Below are 19,441 nucleotides of genomic sequence, written 5' to 3'. Positions count from 1 at the left end.
ATCAAGCTGAGATCATTTCAACATTGGTTGGTTGGTTGGTTGTTTTTTTTAAAGTAGCCAATAACTTTAAAAGAAGACACAGCACACAAGACAAGACATTTTTGGCTGGACCAAGTAAATGACTAAATTCTTACAAATATGGCCAACTCATCACTTCTGAATGCTTTTCTTTTGCAACTCAGGGACTCATTTCAGAGTCACTAAACAAGTGAAAAAGCTGGCACTTGAAAGTCTCCAAGGAAGAAGTAGAGATTTCTGATCCCTCAACCTCCTCTTGCTGCCTTCTCCTGCCCCCAAACCCCCACTTCACCATGACTAAATTGGAGATGAGTTTGGGAGGGGGGACTGTTAATATGAGCTGGCAGGATGCTGTTTCAGCAAGTATAACTTTCATGTGAAAGCCAGAAGTCCTACTATGACAGTGCAGTGAGTCACTTGATGACAAGTCATTGAAGCATTTAGATACTGTGTTTGAATTCTAACAAATGACACTGTTTTGCCTTTTCTAACTGAAGGACGTGCCTTTACTGAACCTAGAATTCAAATACCGCCTATGACCGTCTGCCTCCATTTAAAGACAGCCTACACAGAAAGATATACTTGTTGCGTTCTACTTTCTGACTTTCAGGAGAGCCCTGAAGGAATCTAAGGTGGTTTTTTTTTTGCTTTTTCTTCTTGAACTAAGTCCTGCTTTTGCCATTCCCAGCCCTACCATCACCTCCTCAGCCTTTCTGAATGAAATCTACACATTTAAATATTTCCAGATATCCTGCCAGCAAAACCATCTGCTTGGTAGAGGAAGGCAAAGACTCCAAGGTTTCCTCCCCTTTCCCCTATCTTCATCCTCTTCCCGAGCCCTGAAAAGGCTGCTTCTTACTGGGGTGGAGGACAAAGTATTTTACTTCCCTAGTGCTCATCTGTGTTTGCCTGTTATCCTCAGGATCACAGATGTACAAGGACCCCATTTCTCATCAATCTTAGGCGTGGCCAGGGAGAATAAAGATAGGCAGGAGATGAACAATGTTTCTGTAGAAAGGCAAAAGGAAAACAAACAAAAAAACCCAAACAAGGCTTTAAGAGATATAGGTAAGGAACGGAGATGAGAAAAGAAACCAACCAAACAGGAAGAATACAGAAGTTAGTTCTCACATACACACTGCAAGTTAAGTTTAGCATGAGTGTCAGGGCTCCCAGATATGGAGAGGCACTAGCCTGACATTGGAGGCTACAGCTTCATCAAGCTAAAGTGTCATTTTAATTTTGTTCATAGTCTTCATAATCTAGTTTAAGAACATAAGCAAGGGATTAAAGCAGGCCTGAAAAAGTAGTTGTAGTCCCACTCTTTCAGACTCTTTTGGCACTGGTCTGGTAGTGGACAAGGCTCCCACTGCTTTCTGTGAATCTGGTACAGCCTTTTTAATCATTCTCTTTGCTACCAAGGGAGTCAAGATTGCGTAGGAGAAAAATTTACAAGACACACAAATGTAACAGACTGCAATTTTTACCAGACACTTTATTACCAAGACATATAGCCTGATGCAACAACCAGAAATTTGATGAGCCAGAAATTAAAAGACAGATTTTTTTTATTAGATCAACAAAACTGTGATACAATACTTGTCGCTGGTGCTGCAGTTCCCTCTCCTTCCTCCCCTCACAGCTCCTCTGGCTTTCTGTAAGGCTTCTCAGTGAAGATTTCAGTGATTTTGGAGAATTAAGTTATAATATTAATAACTTACTGTTAAGATGCAGTAGATACCCTCACTTCCCCCCCCCCCAATAAAAAAAAATTAGGAACTGGAGGCTCAAACCAAAGCCTCTAAGTGCTTAAATCTCATTATTTAAGTCTTCAAGGCACACTTGGATCAAATTCTGTCATTTCTGTCTACAGATAGGAGTGGGAGAAGTCTCTTTTATATGACACAGATTTTTGCATAGCTTTCACATCTCCAGAATCTTGGAGCTTAACAGAAAGCATCAAACACCTTAACACACACCCACAACACGCATACATTTTACCAAAGAACCTTACCAATTACTTTGATTATCAGATGGGTTAGATGAAAGGCTATGCAGCATCATCACCATTCATTTCTAGGCCATCTCTTTGAGTTCAGCTCCCAAAGCTCTTCCGTTATCATTTGCAATCTGCTGCGATCGCAATGCCGGAGAAGCAACTCTGAAGTGGAACTTGCATCTTATCCTAAAGCGGGACTGAAGATAAGCATGATGGCAGGGCAAAGCAAGGATGTGAACTGTAAGCTTGTGGTTAAACAGGAGAGTTAACTCTCCTGGGCAGTGTGGCAAGAAAATTCAATCAAATTTCTGTAGAAAAAAGAAATAGCACTGACCACATTCATGAGAAGTGCCATCTACTTAACAATCATTCCAGGATCTTCATTTTATGTATGTTCCTCCAGCCTCCCTCTTGCATGGAAACTGAGTATTCCTAGAGCAATTTCTCATTTCAGTAAGAAGTGCCACGAGTCAAGTGGCTCAAACCCTCTCAAGCAAATCCTTTATTAAAGGTATCATTTAACAAAGTACAATACTTAGTAAAGCATAGAGATTCACACTGTAAATCCAGAGCTTTAAGTCATTTAAGGTTCCACAAAGCAATTAGATCTGCAGCCTGAAAAATCGCATTTCTGTATTATGGAGGCGATATGCATATTTCTGAAGAATTAGGAAAAATGTGACATTTTTCCTTTTCATGAACAAATGTTCCCTTTAAACTTGTTCCTTGAGTTCCCGAGCTTGAATCAAAGGGCTTTCCCTTTATGTGCTTTATTTTGAAACAGACTTGTTTGATTTGCTAAAAATTAGCCGGTACGTGAATATGTGCCTTTTAATTTTTGACCCTAACTACAGCAACATTAGTCCAATTATACACTAATTTGGATCACACTCAATTAAAGCAACTTCTCAGTACATAATAATATGACTAAATCTTCCAGTCTATTAAAAACAATGTTTTACTAAATAAAAGAAAGAGAAACTTGGGCTCCACTAAGAGTTAACATATTCTGTGGTTTGCAAAGGAAAATGACATTAAAATTTGTCTTGAGTGAGGTATTCCTGAAAGGATAAGGACATATAAATTGTTCTATTTCCAGAAGAACTGCTAAATGTAATGGGAGTTTTATAATTGAGTATCTTATTAATTTTAATGAACTAATCAATACTGCATTTCAAATTCTGATGTATCCGTTTGCTGCTAACTTCTTTTTGTGCTATGCACTCCCTGGTCTTTGCAGCTGTTACCTGACTGTTAAATCTACCTTCTATTATGAAGGGACACCAGAGTTCATACTCAGGTGAGCAGTTTAATGAACTAGAAAAACCAAAGGATACATTATGAGTCTGGCCTCATTTTTTTCCCCCCTACCTCAACACCTGCTGGGGTTGCAGAGCGCAGTAATGGTCTCAAACACACCCTGCACCATACACAGAGGTTAAAGCAGAAATGAACCTAACGGCTTCAGCAGTACAGACAGAATTGGGAAAAGGGGGTTGGAATATTTCTTCCTGCTGCCGCTGAAGGAAATCAGCTTTTCCTTCATCCCAAACAAGTCTGAACTATGGAGGCACATGAATTCTACGTTCAGCTGTGACTTCTAGCCTCTTCGAAGCATGACTGAAGTAAGACATTCTTGAAATACCTACTAAAGGCAAATGATAAATTCATCTTGGCACAAAAGCTTTAAGTTGAACTTGGTGAAACTGCATAATGTTCACTTACAGATAGCTGGGGAAAATAAATCCAAGTTTCACAAAAGGAATCATTTCTCTTTCTACATAGGAGTTTGGGTTAAGTGGTATGCCACTCATATTTTAAGATCAGCAGAGAACGTGCATTTCAGAATATGTAGGTGCAGAAAATCTATATGGGAAATTCTTTATGCTAAAGAACTGGTAAGGTATTTCACATTACACTAAGCTTTCTATATGTAAATGAGGAGAAAAAACACATGAAGCAAGCCACCAGTTCAAATAAAAATGCTTCTTGCTCCAGCTCCTAATTCATGAGGAGAACATAGGCCCTGAGAAATGGGCTTTGTCTTGTAAGAGGCATCATCTAAAATACTTTTGTGCCACTTACAGTCATTAAGAGAACTGATAGTTCAAAGCCCTGCTGATGCTTAGAGAAAGTGGTGCTGTGACACGTTAGCAAGCCACTCTGTCAAACTGTGTCCTAATATTTTGTATTTGATTTTCCTTCTCTCTGCTGCCATCTGTAAAGTCATCAAACGCCATCAGCCGTAAACCATGGACAGACACACTGTAACTACATGCATCAAACTCGTAAGAGCAGAAGACAATGCCTTAGCGTAAACTTAGACAACTCCCCTCACCCCAAAAACACACGCAATATGAATAGTAATTATTTTCCTCATCTATTCTCCATTTAGATTACAGGTATGGACTGACTTTATGGAAGAAGAAGAAGAGAACAAAAGGGATGAGACAAGGCTTTATGCCCCACTTGCATGCAGCATGTACTTGCCACTTGACTTGTTCATAGTCCCACAGCTGCAGGCCCACCTAGATCAAGGAGATGTTTGCAGCTAGATGTCATACGCTTCAAGGTAGTAACAATATATTACACATTGCCTCCTCACGTGATAACTGGGATCACAAAGGGCTACTATAGGAGAAATTACTTCTTTTCAGAAAGTACATTTAGTTACTACTTCTGCAGTGTTCTGATTTGGCCTGGTTTTCCCAAATTAGGACCTTTCTTCTATCCCATTAGATTTTAAAATAGAGGAGAAAAAGAAGTTAAGATGACAAAAGGATGCCTGATTTGTCACCACTTCACTGGTTCTAGACAGGAAATAGAATAACTTTAAGGCAGTTATATCAACTTAGGAGTGAAATAAACTACCTATATAGCAGGTCCAAAGAGCACATAATGCAAGAAGGAAAGAAACCATGGACAAAAAGTTATTGTTTAACCTGCATCTCAGACCAGACGCAAGAGACAGAGAAGGGCCATCGTTAGCTATACGACTGGAAGCCAGAACACTTGGATTGCCAGTTTGAACAGCTATTCCAGAGCCTAGACAATTTACCAGAAGTACATTAGTACCTAAACCAGAACTGAATACTTCCACTTTTTTTTCAAATTCTCCTGGAAATGCACTTAATCAGATGGCTTTTTTGTTTCCCCTTCCCCCATCCCAACAAACAAGTGCTAAAATGAAGGGAATTCGTGAAAGCTATGCTATTACAGTGCTTTTGCCAGTGGATTTGTTAGCAATGCTGCCTGCCTGCATCCCCACAGTGCGAGGGAATAAGTGAAACTCCTTCCAGCTACCTGCTGCCATGTACAACACAATGCATGGGAGAGAAGGCGACTAGGGTGACTACAAAGAGGAATCAGCATTTTTAGAGTACAACTCTCTGGCCTATTTTAAAATGCCTACTGGAGGACAATACGTACCACATCCTAAAAAAGCCTTTTTCTCTCTACTGATGATACAGGGAGCTTGGGGAGACTTATTCAGCTCTGAGCATCCACATTTTCATCAAGTGAATCCCATGAAGAGCCCTGAAACTGTGACACACACCCCACTGCCACATGCTGAAAAAGAGACAGAGAATGGGAGGACCCAAAAACTCATCTACAGCTCTGAGGACATGCCCGAGAAAGCACAGCACAAAAGTGAGCTTGCACCCTGCACAAAGCCAGGAGCAGTCATCACCAGTGGCAGCATTGAGGGTTACCCCTCACAGCCATCACCGTCCACATCTACACATGCCATGCACAGCCACACCTAAGTTTAGGAATTTCAAGCTTGGACTTAAGTTTGAGTGAAATCCTGGTTAGCATAAGCAGTGTCAGACATTTTTAAGCTTTTCATTCCTAAAGAGCATCACATGCCTTATGCTCAGAAGGGAAGAACCGATCACAGTGACTTATGTGCCACATGAGTGAGCATCTGCCGACAGTCCCAGTTCTGCTGCCACGAAAGGGAATGGACCCGGCCATTCCCATCTCTGGGAACAGGGGTGCAAAGCAGTTCCTCCCAGGCAAGAGCTGTACAAGTACATGAGAAAAGTCACACACTACACATTATTTTCTCTGTAAGAGCAAGCCCTCAGTATCAAGCAGAACATGTCTACACTCTCCCCAATTCCTATACAGGCCAAGATATCAGGCTGAGAAAATGAGTTCAGTTCCTTGCCAAACATAGAAAAAGGTTCTTTCACACAATATGATTCTAGCAAACAATATTCTATTGCCTTCTCATAGAGGCAAAAAGCCAACAAGAGATATTCTTGTACCTGTCAAAGGGCTACGACCGGGGTTGTAAGAAATATGACTTTTGGTTTTAGTTGCCTGGTTTCAGTCTGTTTCTTGTACCAACTCACAAAGAGTGACTGTTTTTCAGATCCCTTACAAAGTCTATTTGCTTCTGTTATCTGCTGTTGACAGGATGAACTGTAAACCCAGATCACTTTAAGGGTGGAGCTCTGGATCATTTCTGTATTTTGCTACTGAGAAAAGTCTACTTCAGATCTAGGTGTTCTGTACACTCTTGAGAATATAAGGGAACTGGATCATAACAACTGCCTTTTTAAATTACAGAACTTCCCACATCAAGGAAGTGAGACAGGTGCTCAAAAGGGAGAAAAAAAGGAAAGAAGCCACACTGCAGCTCACTCAAAAAAAAAAAAAAAAAAAAAAAAAAAAAAACAATGCACTTTTAGTCAAAGGTGAAAGAAAAGATCTGCACAGACGTGGAAAAGGATACACAAGAATCAGCAGTAATCAAACAGTTCTTTGACCTCTCGAGCAAAAAAAGCTAGCATCAGTTTTTAATCCAGTGCAAGCAATGCAGTCAGAAACACACTAAAGAAGCAAGATATTTTCACTTGTGGAAGTTACACTGGACTTGTCACACATTTCTTCTAAAGCCCCTGTGATGCATGGAAAAAGCATGAACCAGAAGCCTTACATTTCCCTACTCTTTCTTTCTGAGCAACATCCAGAGCACATATTCCCTAAAAGCAGTCAAAGCACTCCCGCTGTCATGCTGCAAGAGCATTTGCCTCTTCAATTTTATTTTCGGCTTTCATTTCCAAGTCAAAGAATGGTAGGTGTATCATCCCATTTAAAAAAGCTGGTCCCTCCCCACAGGACTCAGAAAGGCTAACTACCCACCCAGCTTATCAGTCTCCAGACTTAAACTCCAGCTTTGTTATACAGTAAAGCTAAGAACAAATTCTGTCCCATGGCACAGGACAGGGGCAATCCATAGTTTAATAGATTTATTTAAATTTCTACCATACTTTCTGTTCTCCATGCAGAGATGAGCTTTAATCGTCTGACTTGACAACGAACAGGGAAAAGCAATTTCTAAACATCCAACGGACACACATGCAAACTGTTCCACAAGTTTTCCCAGCCTTATCCTAAAAAGCTGTGAGCAAGGTTAACACGCCCACACTAAGAGATGTTAGAACAGCAGATGGGAAGATGCTCCCAGCTTTGCCGGGTAATGTGTGCAACACCAGGAAACTCCAGGTATGGAGAAGGGGGAGGTAGTTCAGTGAAAGGCATCCATGAGTCACTGTACAAAGAGTAATTGCAAGCAAAGAGAACAAACAGTCTTCCGTCTGCGCCCAACACAGCCATTTCACCCAACTACAATACCTGCTTTCACTTTGAAAATCTTGGCTAACTAAACAGCTTTTACAGTTGTTCTTACGTATATATATCTCATACTTAATCGTCGCATAAAGTACATGCCTCACAGCCAGTAACAGATTTCCAGCAAAGAACCAGGTTTTGACATCTATTTATAAATCTTGTTCCTGAAGAAAAACTCCTGTAGGTAATGTCAGAATAAAGATCAAGTAATGCTCAGCAGGAGCAGATGCACCATGACACACACACGGATGGAGCCAGCTATTCCCAACCATCATGAATTTTAAGCCCGCTGGATAACAAAAGCAGCAAGAACAGGGATTGCAGGCATGGGAGAGCTGTGGATCACGGCATTTCCATGCAGAGTGGAAGAGAGAAGCGCTGCTGCCCCTGTGGGCTTGTCCTGCTGGTGCTGCCTCTCCTTGGGGCTCCCAAGAGCATTCAAGAGCACCCAGAGGTGCCACCCCTCTCACGATGTCCTTTCACTGCTACCCACTCCCCAGGCAGAAGCCCCTGCTTTGAGAAGGAAGCTGGACTAAAGACCTCCGGAGGTCCCTTCCAATCCGAATTATCCCCCGATCCTAAGTTCAGCTTTGCTTTTAAGTACTTTAATAGCAAAAAGCCAGTTTCATACACACACAGGCGGGCGAGGGATGAGGGGGCGGAGGGGGTTAAAAGACACACTCCCACCTCTCCATCCCTGCGCACCAGCCACACAAAGCCCGGGGCTGCATCACCCCATCGCCCAGCAAGGGTCCAGCTCCTCAATTCTTTGTGTTTGCTCAAAGCACCCGCCCTTCCAGCCGAAGCCAGGACAGGGTGCTCAGCAGAAACTCTGGGCTGAGCCCCGATTCCCACCCCAACCTCTGCGTCGGGACCCCAAGCATGCGGCCCCAAACAGCTCCCCGCTTGCAAAGCCCGAGGGTTGAAGACAACTCCCTTTGTTAAATGAATGAGCCGGGGAGGCAGGAGGAGGGAGCCAAGCTCGGTACCCTGCTTCTAAAAGAAAATTTTTAAAAAAAAAGAAAAAAAAAAAAAAGAAAGGAAAGCCCAGCCGCTCAACCGCTTTGCAAACTTCCCGGCTACAAAACAACGAGCGAGGAAATCCCCTTTCCCAGCCCGGCGGGACCCACCTTCCGCCCGCCGCAAGGTGCTGCCCAGCTCTCCGCCCGGCTGGCCGCCCTGCCCGCTCCCCACGCCGCCCTCCAGCCGCCCCTATTGTCGGCCCGGCACCGCCTCTCTTCACCCTCCCCGCCTTGCCGCTGCCATTGGCTCCGGGGGGGCCCGCCCCGCCGCCCCCCTGCCGCCAAGGTGGGCAGCCGGGCACAGCGGGGCAGGACCTTCCCGTTTCGTTCGGGGATGGGGCGGCGGGGGGGGAAAGCCTCCGCTGGGGCGCAGCACCGCTGCCGAGTGGCCCAGGGTGGAAAGTTTTTTTTTGGGGGGGGAGGTACCTTCCCGGTGCAGCAGATCTGGGGCCCGGAGCTTGCTTCCCCCGCTGTGCTGCCTCGGGAAATCCGTGGGCTGTTTACAGCCTTGCTGCAGCTGCAGGCTGCTGCCCGGAGCCCGGCACCTTCGCAGGGCAGAGAAGGGAGCGGCGTTTGCCTGGGACGTAAAAGTCTTCCGTGATCGCACCATCAACGGAGCTACAAGGCACGGAGTGGATCGCTCGCAGTTACACCTTTGGCATGCAACGCTGTAATGACTTTATTTCTGTTATTCGTATCAGGCTGTGCTATCGCAGAGCCGGCTCCATTGGGCTAGGGACTGTGTGCATGCGGATCCAAAAAAGGCAACAATAAAATGGGCTCTGCCCTGCTTCTGTGTTGCACAAGCCGAGACGTCTGTACCTTATATTGCGGGGGTACGAGTGTTTGCTCTCCCTGCGATCCAAAGCTTGCTGCAAACTTGTCACCCTGGTTAACAGGAGTTTTCGGCTCAGCGCTTGTGCTCTGCTGAAAGGGAAAAAGAGGAGGGATTTGATCGCACAGACGTATAGCTGCACCGCTCTCAAGAACCCAGCACGGGCATGACGAGGTTGTGCGCTTGGAACATCCTGTCTAGATGTACAAAAGTAAAATGCTGAGTGAAGCAGGTAGATACAGACAAAAGGGAGAGAAATAATACAGGTCGCCACCCCAGACCTGCCTTTTATACTGAGACAGCGTGCCCATATATGACAGATGAAGAAAGCACTACCAGAGTCTTGCCCTTCCCCTTTATACCAGAATTTATCAGTTCCCCTGATAAGGTTTGTTTGGGAGCTAAACCAGCAGAAAATTAACTCTGCAAAAATAAATGATGGAAGTGAGAACGCAAGTCTGGGACTGGTAGGGAGAGTAGGACTGCCAACAGAGCTGACTGCAATCAGCTTAACCTGTGGTGGAATTGCACACTTGGAATTACTTCCCTCTGTTGGATACATTTAAAATGGGATTCAAAACCACACGCATAGACGCACTGCATGAACTCCCCCAGAGCACGGTCTGTCCATAGTCTGCCGTCTGGTTGCAACATAAGGGTGCATATGTGAGGACAGGGCAGTATATTGGTCACTTCAACAGCAGCTGCGATCAGCCTCTATCAAGAAACCCACAGTTACATGAGAGCTGTGCTTATGGGATTGCTGGTAGGGGGAAACAGAGGAGAGAACGGTGCAGCCCAGCTTGAAAGCCAGATCTACAAAGGAGGCACCATCAAAGCTACAGTTAAAACTCAACAGTTACCCTGAACTGAGACCTGAGGAGTAACTTCCTTTTGTACCACACTGAAAATCACACAGCCTTTTCAGAAACATGGAGGCACCCTGATAATTTAAAAAATAAATCTTGAAGCGAGGCAAGAGATCGGTCCAAAATACTCATAAGCATGCCTTGTTTGACAAGATATTTTACCAAATACATTCATTTGACCACTTGGAGAATGGCTGCGTAAGGTAATTGCAGTGGTTGACTTAAGGCCTGGTCCATATATAGCTGGCGTATTGCTCTAACAGCCCCTGTTATAGCAGTATTTGTATCTGTATAAAGGTACTTAAAGCAGCATGAAATAACACAGACATTAATTATAAGTGCTTTTAAAGCCACTTCAAGATGAAAAAACACTTTATCTATACACAGGTTAACTCAGTTCAGAAACTGTTTTGATTAAATCTTTGAATCTTCACTGCCAAGGGATCTCACAAAAAAATTCAGAACAGGGATTACGATACTTACAGTTTTCTGTATTTACCCAAATTTTAAGACTCCTTTGTCTGAAACTATTGCTGGATATTTCAGAGGGAGTTCCCAAACAAAAGAAGGGACAGGCATTTGGGATGTCCATGAACAACATCAGAATGGAATATAGAGCTACCACTGCAAAACAAAATTTGGTACTTGAGAAAGGAATGAGTGAAATGTAGATCATTTTATTTGCGTTCTAAGCACTCAGAGCAGAGAAAGTGCTCAGGGAGTTTTCAGGGAAAGGATCCATCTTGCCTTGTACTCAGGATAAAGTCAGATGGCTCCTTTCTGGTATGAGGAGGAAAAGGGGATTTCTTACACCTCAAAAGGGTCTCTTGTGTTCTGTGGGAAGAAGCCTGGCACCAGGCCTCAGCCTTAAAGACCAACTCTGCTGAACAATCGATTTTACAGTGATCATGTAAGAACCGCATTTTCCTACCCTTCAGATGCGCAGCAGAACAAGGAGTCCAGCTGCCATAGGGCATAGCCTGATGATTTCTTTTTGTCAGCAATACCAGTATTGATACCCTGCTGTGCATCTCTCCTCCTGAGCTACTCCCTGCACTGTGCCAGCACAGCTATTTGTGCAGGTATGTAATGGAAGGGATCAAGGAACTGGTCCACCTAAGATTTTTCCTGGGTGTTTTTCAGCCAGAACAAATCCCCAAATGTCATGGCTGACACAATGCAGGGGAAACACAAGAGCTGTGAAATCACAGAAGCTAAATCTCAGCTGAGGGACAGTAACTTGTTATGACGTACCAACTTAGTCACCTGCAATAATCCATCCACTCCTTTAATCTGCTCTAGCAATTAGAGACAAATTGGCCTCAGTCTACAAGGAAGAAACCAGAGTTCATGAATGACTTGAAAACTAATTACAAGTCTCTAAATCTCAGTAGTCAGGCAAGGATTGGAAAAAGACAAAAAGAAAAAAGGAGTCCTAAAGTCATACAATACACAACTACAAAGTTCCTCAGCCAAAAATTTCACCGCGAAGATGTAGATACAGCAAGCAGTGGCAAGCAAAACAGAAGGTGATGGTGGGTCAGCTGTGACTGCCTTGAGGTTTCTCACCCAGTAAATCAGAAGTCAATCCAGCAAAATAATGTTGTTACAGTGGTGTGAAGCGATGAAGAAGACAGACTGTGATTCATCACTGCCCTACATATCATATAAGCTTGTACAGCTCTGCAAAATGTATGTACAACACTTCCAAATCAGAACTATCTCCTTTTCATTCTACTTTGTCCAGATAACACAGTAGACTAAAGCAGTCGGGAATGTGTTTCTGGACACAGACCTATGATGCACAAGAGTACATGTTTTCTCTAAGCAAACACACAAAAGCGCATCAGCAACAATTTTTCATTTCCTCAGTAAGTTTTAGGGTGTTCTAGTGCCAGAAAAACAAAATAGCAAAATAACAAAAGGGCCAGAACATCTGACTGGTGGAGAGCAGCACCTGGTTCCTATCTTACAAATCCTGGTGTTAGACAGTAATACCCATCATAAAGGAAGAGAGAATCAGCTCTAAAATGTATGCAAGTAGCACGTTACACCTGGTGCGTATTTAACATGGACAAGCATTCCCTACCATCCTGGAGAAAGGTTTAGTAAGATTTCTCTGCCTAGAATGAATTCAAATACAGCGATAAGAGTGAGGGCCACCATTTTAGCAAAGCTGGCTCGGGATTACACTTGTTCAATCTTTGCACTGTCTGCGGTTTTATGAACTGAAATCGAAAATCCAGCTTATGCACTACCATTTCGTAGTATTTGACTATATCCAGTTGTTTTATTCTGGATAAATGGTTAGAGTGTCTTATTGGACATGTTCCTGTTTGTCACGTGGTTCTTCATTTCTGTATCGAGAGGCTCACAGTAAAGAGTCAGGATCTCTCTGGTACTGATATAATAGTAATTACAACCTGGTACTTTTTTTTTGATGCTTAAATCACAAATCATTCAGGTTCTCCTTAAGGGTTACTTTCTTGTTAAGTTACCCTATAGTTGATTGGAAACTCAGAGGAATCTTCATGCCATTCCAATTTTAAATCATCTCTTACTGCTTCATTGAAGTCCTGGAATCCAGCAAAACCTCTAGTGATGAATACACTTTCACATTCCAGATCTCCTTTGGCCAGGAAATTGCACAGAGGCAGCTAAGAGCACTCAGGGCTTTGGTGAGCCGTCAGCGACTTAGGGTGAATACTCGGGAAGCCACAAGTGACTGTTTGCTTCTGGAAGCCTTGTGTATCTCTAGAAGTCATAAAATAAAGATCGGTAATGGCTTAAAAATGAGGTCAGTCTTTGGTTCATTAACTAACAGCTGAATCTAAGTACATATATCCCAGTTTTGAGGCATGCTGGTAATTCAAGCTTCAAAAGATGAGGGGAGTTTTACCCTGCACTGTAAGTTTCTGTGGAGCTGTACTAGATCCTGGTTTTGACTTAGATTTTGTATGCTTCCTCAATGATCTGAAGAGTTTTGTTTCTTGAAAAAATATGACTAGCCACTGGTAATCTTAGGTAAAAAACATATTCAAATGCCATAAGCTTTTTCTTCAGAGGTGGGGCATAAGCTTCAAACACATTGGGTCAGCCACTGGAGTTAAACGAATTCAAACCAGGATGTGACCGTTTGCATTTTAATCCTACATTGTGCAAGAATCTGTGGAGATGAATGCCATAACAGAAAAGCCTGCTTTCAGATATTAAAACCAGCATTAACATGCTCCATAGCAGGCATGAAACTAGAGTCAGAATTTCCTCTTTTAAAATCTCCCAACTACAGTCGTAACTATACTTCCCTACATCAGAACTTCCCTCTGCCTGCAGTCCAAAAAGCCCCTATCCATCCCTGCCCCTATTCTTCCCCAGCTGCTTCTTGAAACATCTACTTTCTCCCATTTCCCCCTCCCTCTGTCCCCCCAGCCTTACATAATCATTCATCTCATTTTCAAAGTCCCTTCCCTTCCTGATCCCACCAGCCAACCTAAGGCGAGGATACGCATACAGGCTAGATGCTCATTTAGTAATCAGTGTTCCATCTTGACTGGAAATCATGACAGCAACTCTGCTTTGTAAAATAGAGGCAGTATTTTATGGCAGCGCTGCAGACAAAGAATGAGGCACCCAGGGAGAGCTAGAGGGGCACCACGGGCGGGGGGGCGGAGGTTGTAAATACTGCTTATTCACTTGGGCCTTCGGAGCATGAAGGAACTTGCTGACAGTGCAGGAAGTGTGGAAAGTAGCATGGTAAATGCAGACAAACATCTTGAGCACATGAGAGCATGTCTCCAGACTGGCAAATACCTGCAGAAATCACAGAATAAGCTACGGTTGCTGGCTCTTGCCCAGCTGCCAGTACAAGCGAGTGGTCCCAGCCTGCGACATTGTGTGGCAGAGCCTTCTCAGAACTCTTTGGGTGACTGTCCTGGCCTCAGGTGTGAACAGGTTCTCTGGCTTGTCCCAGAACCATGACTCTAACCTTCTCTCCTCAATACAAAGAATTCAGAGGAAAAAAAAAAAAAACACCTCCATGTTGCCCAAAATGTAAATTTGCTGCCCAGAACAGTGTTCATAGAATCATATCATAGAATGGTTTGGATTGGAAGGGACTTCATCTAGTTCCAACCCCCTGCCATGGGCCAGGACACCCTCCACTAGCCCAGGTTGCCCAAAGCCCCATCCAACCTGGCCTTCAACACTGTCAGGTGTTTCCAACAGACAAATCTGTGACAAGTTTTCCTTCCAGTACTCAGCTTACTGAGTTGCAATGGGTTCATAACACACACTCAGAATCACTTTTCTATTAATTTTATTCTGTCTGTTTTACTATAAACCTATGATGAGATAAATCCTTGCCTGTGAGCATGTGGAAGAACACAGTAGAAATGGATTTACACGTAACTCCTGCTGAACCAGTATGAAATCCAGAAAAACACTTCTAAAAGTAAAATTAGTCCAAATTATCCTGAACTATGTTATTTTTTAAAATGTCCTTTTACCTGTAAGTTGGGAGAAATAAAAAAGAAAGCTATAACAGCAAGAGAACAAGGGAGACGACTCTGAAAGTGTAGTAAACCAGACCGCAGTAAACTTACCTTTCATTAGGGACTGTCCAAGTTTAATGGGCTATCTTATAAAGAAAATAATAATAAAAATAATTTAAAATTCAATTAGCTTTTCCTCTCTTTATTGATTTTTTTAAAGTATGCCTCTGGAGAGCTTCCACTTCCAGTATCAGGCTTTAAAAAAAAAACCCCTAGGTAATGCAAGAGACTGAATGAGACATCAGACAGGGACTACTAATCCAGGGCTACTTTATTACTCAAAACCTAACACAAGCAGCTCATTTTTCTACACAGAAAGTCTTGGCTGTGCCGGACGACACTGTAAACAGACGAGGGTGAGCCCAAAAGAGATTGTAACAGTGAAATGGTACAACAAAATTAGATTCTTTTGCTGAGCTTATTCAAACTAAATGACTCTGAGGACCCAATCCCATTTTGACTGAAGCCAGAGAGAGATTTGCCACACATTTCATAGAGAACAAAACCAGCCTTTCAGTCATAGCACCTCTGCCAGATTTTGTTTCACACTCTGCCAAAATGTCATAGCTTGAATCACTTCAGTAGCTTGAGCCATTTAAAACTGGACTGAACAAAACCCTGGAGAATAAACTGCAGAGAAATCTTCCCCTGTTCTTTCCCTTATCTCTGCTATTCTGCCTCACTGGGTTACATGAATAGCAACCAAAAACTGCAGAGCACTGACAGACATGGAGTCTCTGGGTGTTTCAGATGCTTCACAAGCTGTGAAAATATGAAACCAGCATCCTTCATTTCTACCTATTTGCATTGTGTCCAAGATGGACTAGGTGGATCGTAACACAAAGATTATAGAGTACCTGACTTCAGAGGTTTTAAAAAAAAACCCCACACTGAATTTGAGATATTTCATGGCAGCTTCGAACATCAGTGCAGTTAAATTCTATTAAAGTGCAAAGTAAAGGTCTTTAGCAACATAATCCATACTGACCCAGAGCTTACAAAGTATCATAAAAACAGCAACATAATTCAAATTTGTGGAGCAACATTAACTCATCAAAAAGCTGGAGAGACGGAGCACCCATTTTGCTTCGCAAAGGCCAGCCTTGATAGTTGATCCAATAGAGGGAGCTCTAAAAGCTCAGGGGCAATTTGACTGAGGACAGAGACACTGGTGATTTAATTATACTGGTTGGTCACACTAAAACCAAAGTTAAACTGGAGATACAGATCACTTCAGGCCTGCCAAGAGAGCTGGCCCTGCAGAATTCTTTTGATATGATGTACATCTCAGTGCTCTCCAAATCACTGATGAGTCACAGATTGTTCTGCAGGACACAGGAAATCTTAATAAATTCATTTTACTGCATAATCCTTTCCGATTGCTTCCTAGTATGTACCTGCAGGAACTGCAAAATAACAACATACACCCCCTTGAGCTTTTTCACCAGCTGCCTTAGCATACTACGTAGATCTTCCAAAACTGCCAGGATAAAACTGAGGTTTCAGGAACATGCCATTTACATTCCTGTCAAGCTGCCTCTGGAATCAGAGGAACGTCAAGTTGCACTGGTCATGGAAGAATAACTTCATCTAGGATCTTCAGTTTAGACAAAATGCACCACTGTAATTGGTAATAATTTCTCTGATGAGGTTTCCGTCCTGAATCTCACCATCTTGTCTGGGTTTGTTAATTAACAGTTTTAGGGCTGGATATTATGTTTTTCTTTTTCCCACACTTTCTGGGATATGCAGAGATTCTTACCAAATTATTCAATTCTCACTAAATATTTAACTTCATCAGCATAAATTAATCACCAAACCATCCTATGAGCAGTATTGCAGATGGGAAAATGAGGTAAGAGCTCAACCAGTAGCCCCAGGCTGTGCAGCAAAACTACTGCAATTACGCTTCCTGAATTCAGGCATTCCTGTCTCCCAGTTCTGTTCTCAGACTAGATCAATCTTTTAAACTGCCTCTGAACGTTTCCAATTACAGCAAATGCAGTCCTAGTGGAACAGACCTGACTCAACGCAGTCATACAGAGGACTAATCTTCAGCAGGCAGGTGAACTATAGGGAAGAAACATTTAATATTGCCATTTGCATCAGATTGGCAGCCTCTGTCCAAAGGCTTATTGTTAGCAGACAGCAGCCTTGCAGAACAACATTATACGGAAACTTATTATCTGTTGATGGTGGCCTTTATCCCACCCAGACAGGAAGATGTAAATGGCCGTATAGAGAAAAAGGGCCTAGAGATGCAAGGTAAATAATTTTCAAAGAACAGTGCAGAAAGCAAGCCAACTGCTGATATATGTGGACTGCGTTTGAAACAGTGTGGGAAAGCTACCTGCTCACGGGGAAATGGGGTTGGGAACATTTAAGTTACATGACAGACAATGCTCTGTTGTGAAATCTGTGTATAGAGGATTTCTTATTATTTGCACGTATGCCTAGATTTCTGGGAAGAGCACATTTAATAAAACCATATTCAAGAGGACTGTGCTGAAGTAATTGTTTTTCCCCTTTAATTTTTAAGTGGTTACAAAACAATGAAGCTCTCAGTTCTTTACACTTCACAGGGGAGAATGTACAAAGAGCTGCTTAATCTCTTTCAGTTCAGCTCTTTTATTCTCATGGGTATCCAGCTGCAAGGTATTCGTATCAGTCTCTGAATTCTCAGCCGATCCCCAAAGCAAAGTGCATCCAACTGTAAGCTCTTGTTTGAACATGCTGTTTCAGGACCGACCAGGTTTCAGCATGAGCACGTGAGGGTTGCTATGCCTAAATCCGTTTGACATTGGCAGAGGAGCAGTATCGCAAAATCCAGCAGTACTCATTCTGATGACGAAATGCCAAGTAAGCGCTTTCACAATGCTAGGCTAATCTTAACGCTGATGTTTGTGATCTCGAAGGAAGCAAGCTATACAACTAAAGTAGGCACGTCACCAGGGAAGACTTGAATGCTTCCTGATTGGTCTTCCAAATAATTATGTCATTTACTTCTAACAGAGACTAGCTTGCAATTCAAGTATTATATGGTTTTCTTCATTGCAAACTGCAATTAAGGAATCAGATGGCAAGATATAAGTCATACCATAGGATCAGCTAGGAAAGAATGGTGAAACCAGACAGTATTAGGGATTCAGATTAATTTTCTCCCATTATTGCCAGGCAGTCTCAAATGCTAAGAGGAAAAAAGGAACATAAATATATTTATAGTTAAGGTAATAAATTAACACCTGTATGCTAAATTAATTTGTTAAATTTGCTAAATTAAAATGCTAAATTTGGCTCAGTCACTTAGCAACAGCTGCATCAGTTTAAGATGTTTCCATTCTGCAGCTGTTAGCTGTCACTTCAGGCTGGAGCTCCTATCCCTCTAGCAAAGTCAGCAGAAGGAAATGTGTGTCTCCATTTTGCCTGCTCCTCTCCAAAATCCAGCGTCTAAACTCAGATGCATCTTTATCATCTATCTACGAGCTTGGCTTTGTCATCAGGTAGAAGCCTTGGCACATGTTCATTCTGACAGCTCTGATGTGAAGCAGTAACCCACACCAGAGGGGCAGAACAAGCAGTCACGTCTTAAACTGCCATAGCAATACTCTCCAGAGTGTATCCATCAATGCCTGAAGTTAAGATGAAAGTAGAATTGTGAATAAGCATGAAAGCATCCAAGGAAATAAGGACAAGAAAACTTCTACCGGATTTTTGTCACAGTGAAACGAACAATTTAGGAATTACTGGGCCAAAAAGAAGGGGCCTAAGGGTTAGAGCACACCCCAGGGGAAAGGAGCTCTAGTCTTGGTTCAAGCTCTCTTGACTACTTAATCGCAATGCTGCTGTACCTTGGGTTATTTACTTGTTTCCTGATGTTAGTGACTGTGTGTGCTGTGATGTGTGTTCACTTCAGCACGATGGCCTGTGAGGCAGGTGTGCTTGGAGAACAGCTTCCAGACCACAACCCTCAGTGGATGCAGACAAAGGAATGCCTACTCTGAGGATCCTGGGTAGGGTTAAGAGCAATACAGGAGCTGAACTGCTTGCCAAGACAGCATCTAGCCTGATGTGCAGAAGGAAGATTCAGAGTGCAAGAAACTTTGCCAGCCAGAAAGAAATCACTTGGCTGGTGATTTTGGAGGACCATGCTTGTGAACCTACACAGCTAAACTCCAACCGGGTAATTCTTAAAATTTAATATTTCGATACTTAGATATTCCTGTCAGAGAACATCACTAGAACAAACACATTACGTAAGTTATAATCACAGAAAGAGAATCTGTGTGGGCTGGTGCTCACGTTTTCTTGTTCAAGTGGATCAAAGAAATGGCTCTCTAGCAGCTGCAGCATCTCTACCTTCACTGAATGCCCTTAGGCAGGGCATAATGGCGTATCTAGAGCAACAGGGACGATGGTCTGCCAGGTATCACCATTTACTATTCATCAGGCTAGATCTCCTTTGATAGGAAGAACTTAATAAAATCCATAAGAGTAACGCTGCAGCC

The 19,441-nt window shown here is 42.9% G+C and overlaps 1 protein-coding gene across 3 annotated transcripts in view; it reads right to left on the bottom strand.

The window, feature by feature from the left end:
• Positions 1 to 9,234, bottom strand: part of PAK1 (p21 (RAC1) activated kinase 1) — a 79,939-nt gene extending 70,705 nt beyond the window's left edge. For 2 of the 3 annotated variants that reach the window (XM_075742548.1, XM_075742550.1), the window contains exon 1: positions 8,791 to 9,009. The gene's annotated coding sequence lies outside the window, so the exon portion shown is untranslated. Of the gene's footprint in view, positions 1 to 8,790; positions 9,010 to 9,108 lie in introns of those variants that run through there. The other variant, XM_075742549.1, reaches the window with a different exon arrangement.
• Positions 9,235 to 19,441: the final 10,207 nt, after the last annotated feature.

Source organism: Balearica regulorum, chromosome 1 (assembly GCF_011004875.1).
Source record: "Balearica regulorum gibbericeps isolate bBalReg1 chromosome 1, bBalReg1.pri, whole genome shotgun sequence".
NCBI lineage: Eukaryota > Metazoa > Chordata > Aves > Gruiformes > Gruidae > Balearica > Balearica regulorum.
The sequence above is the reverse complement of the archived record's forward strand: the minus strand, read 5'-3'. Positions and strand labels throughout refer to the sequence as shown.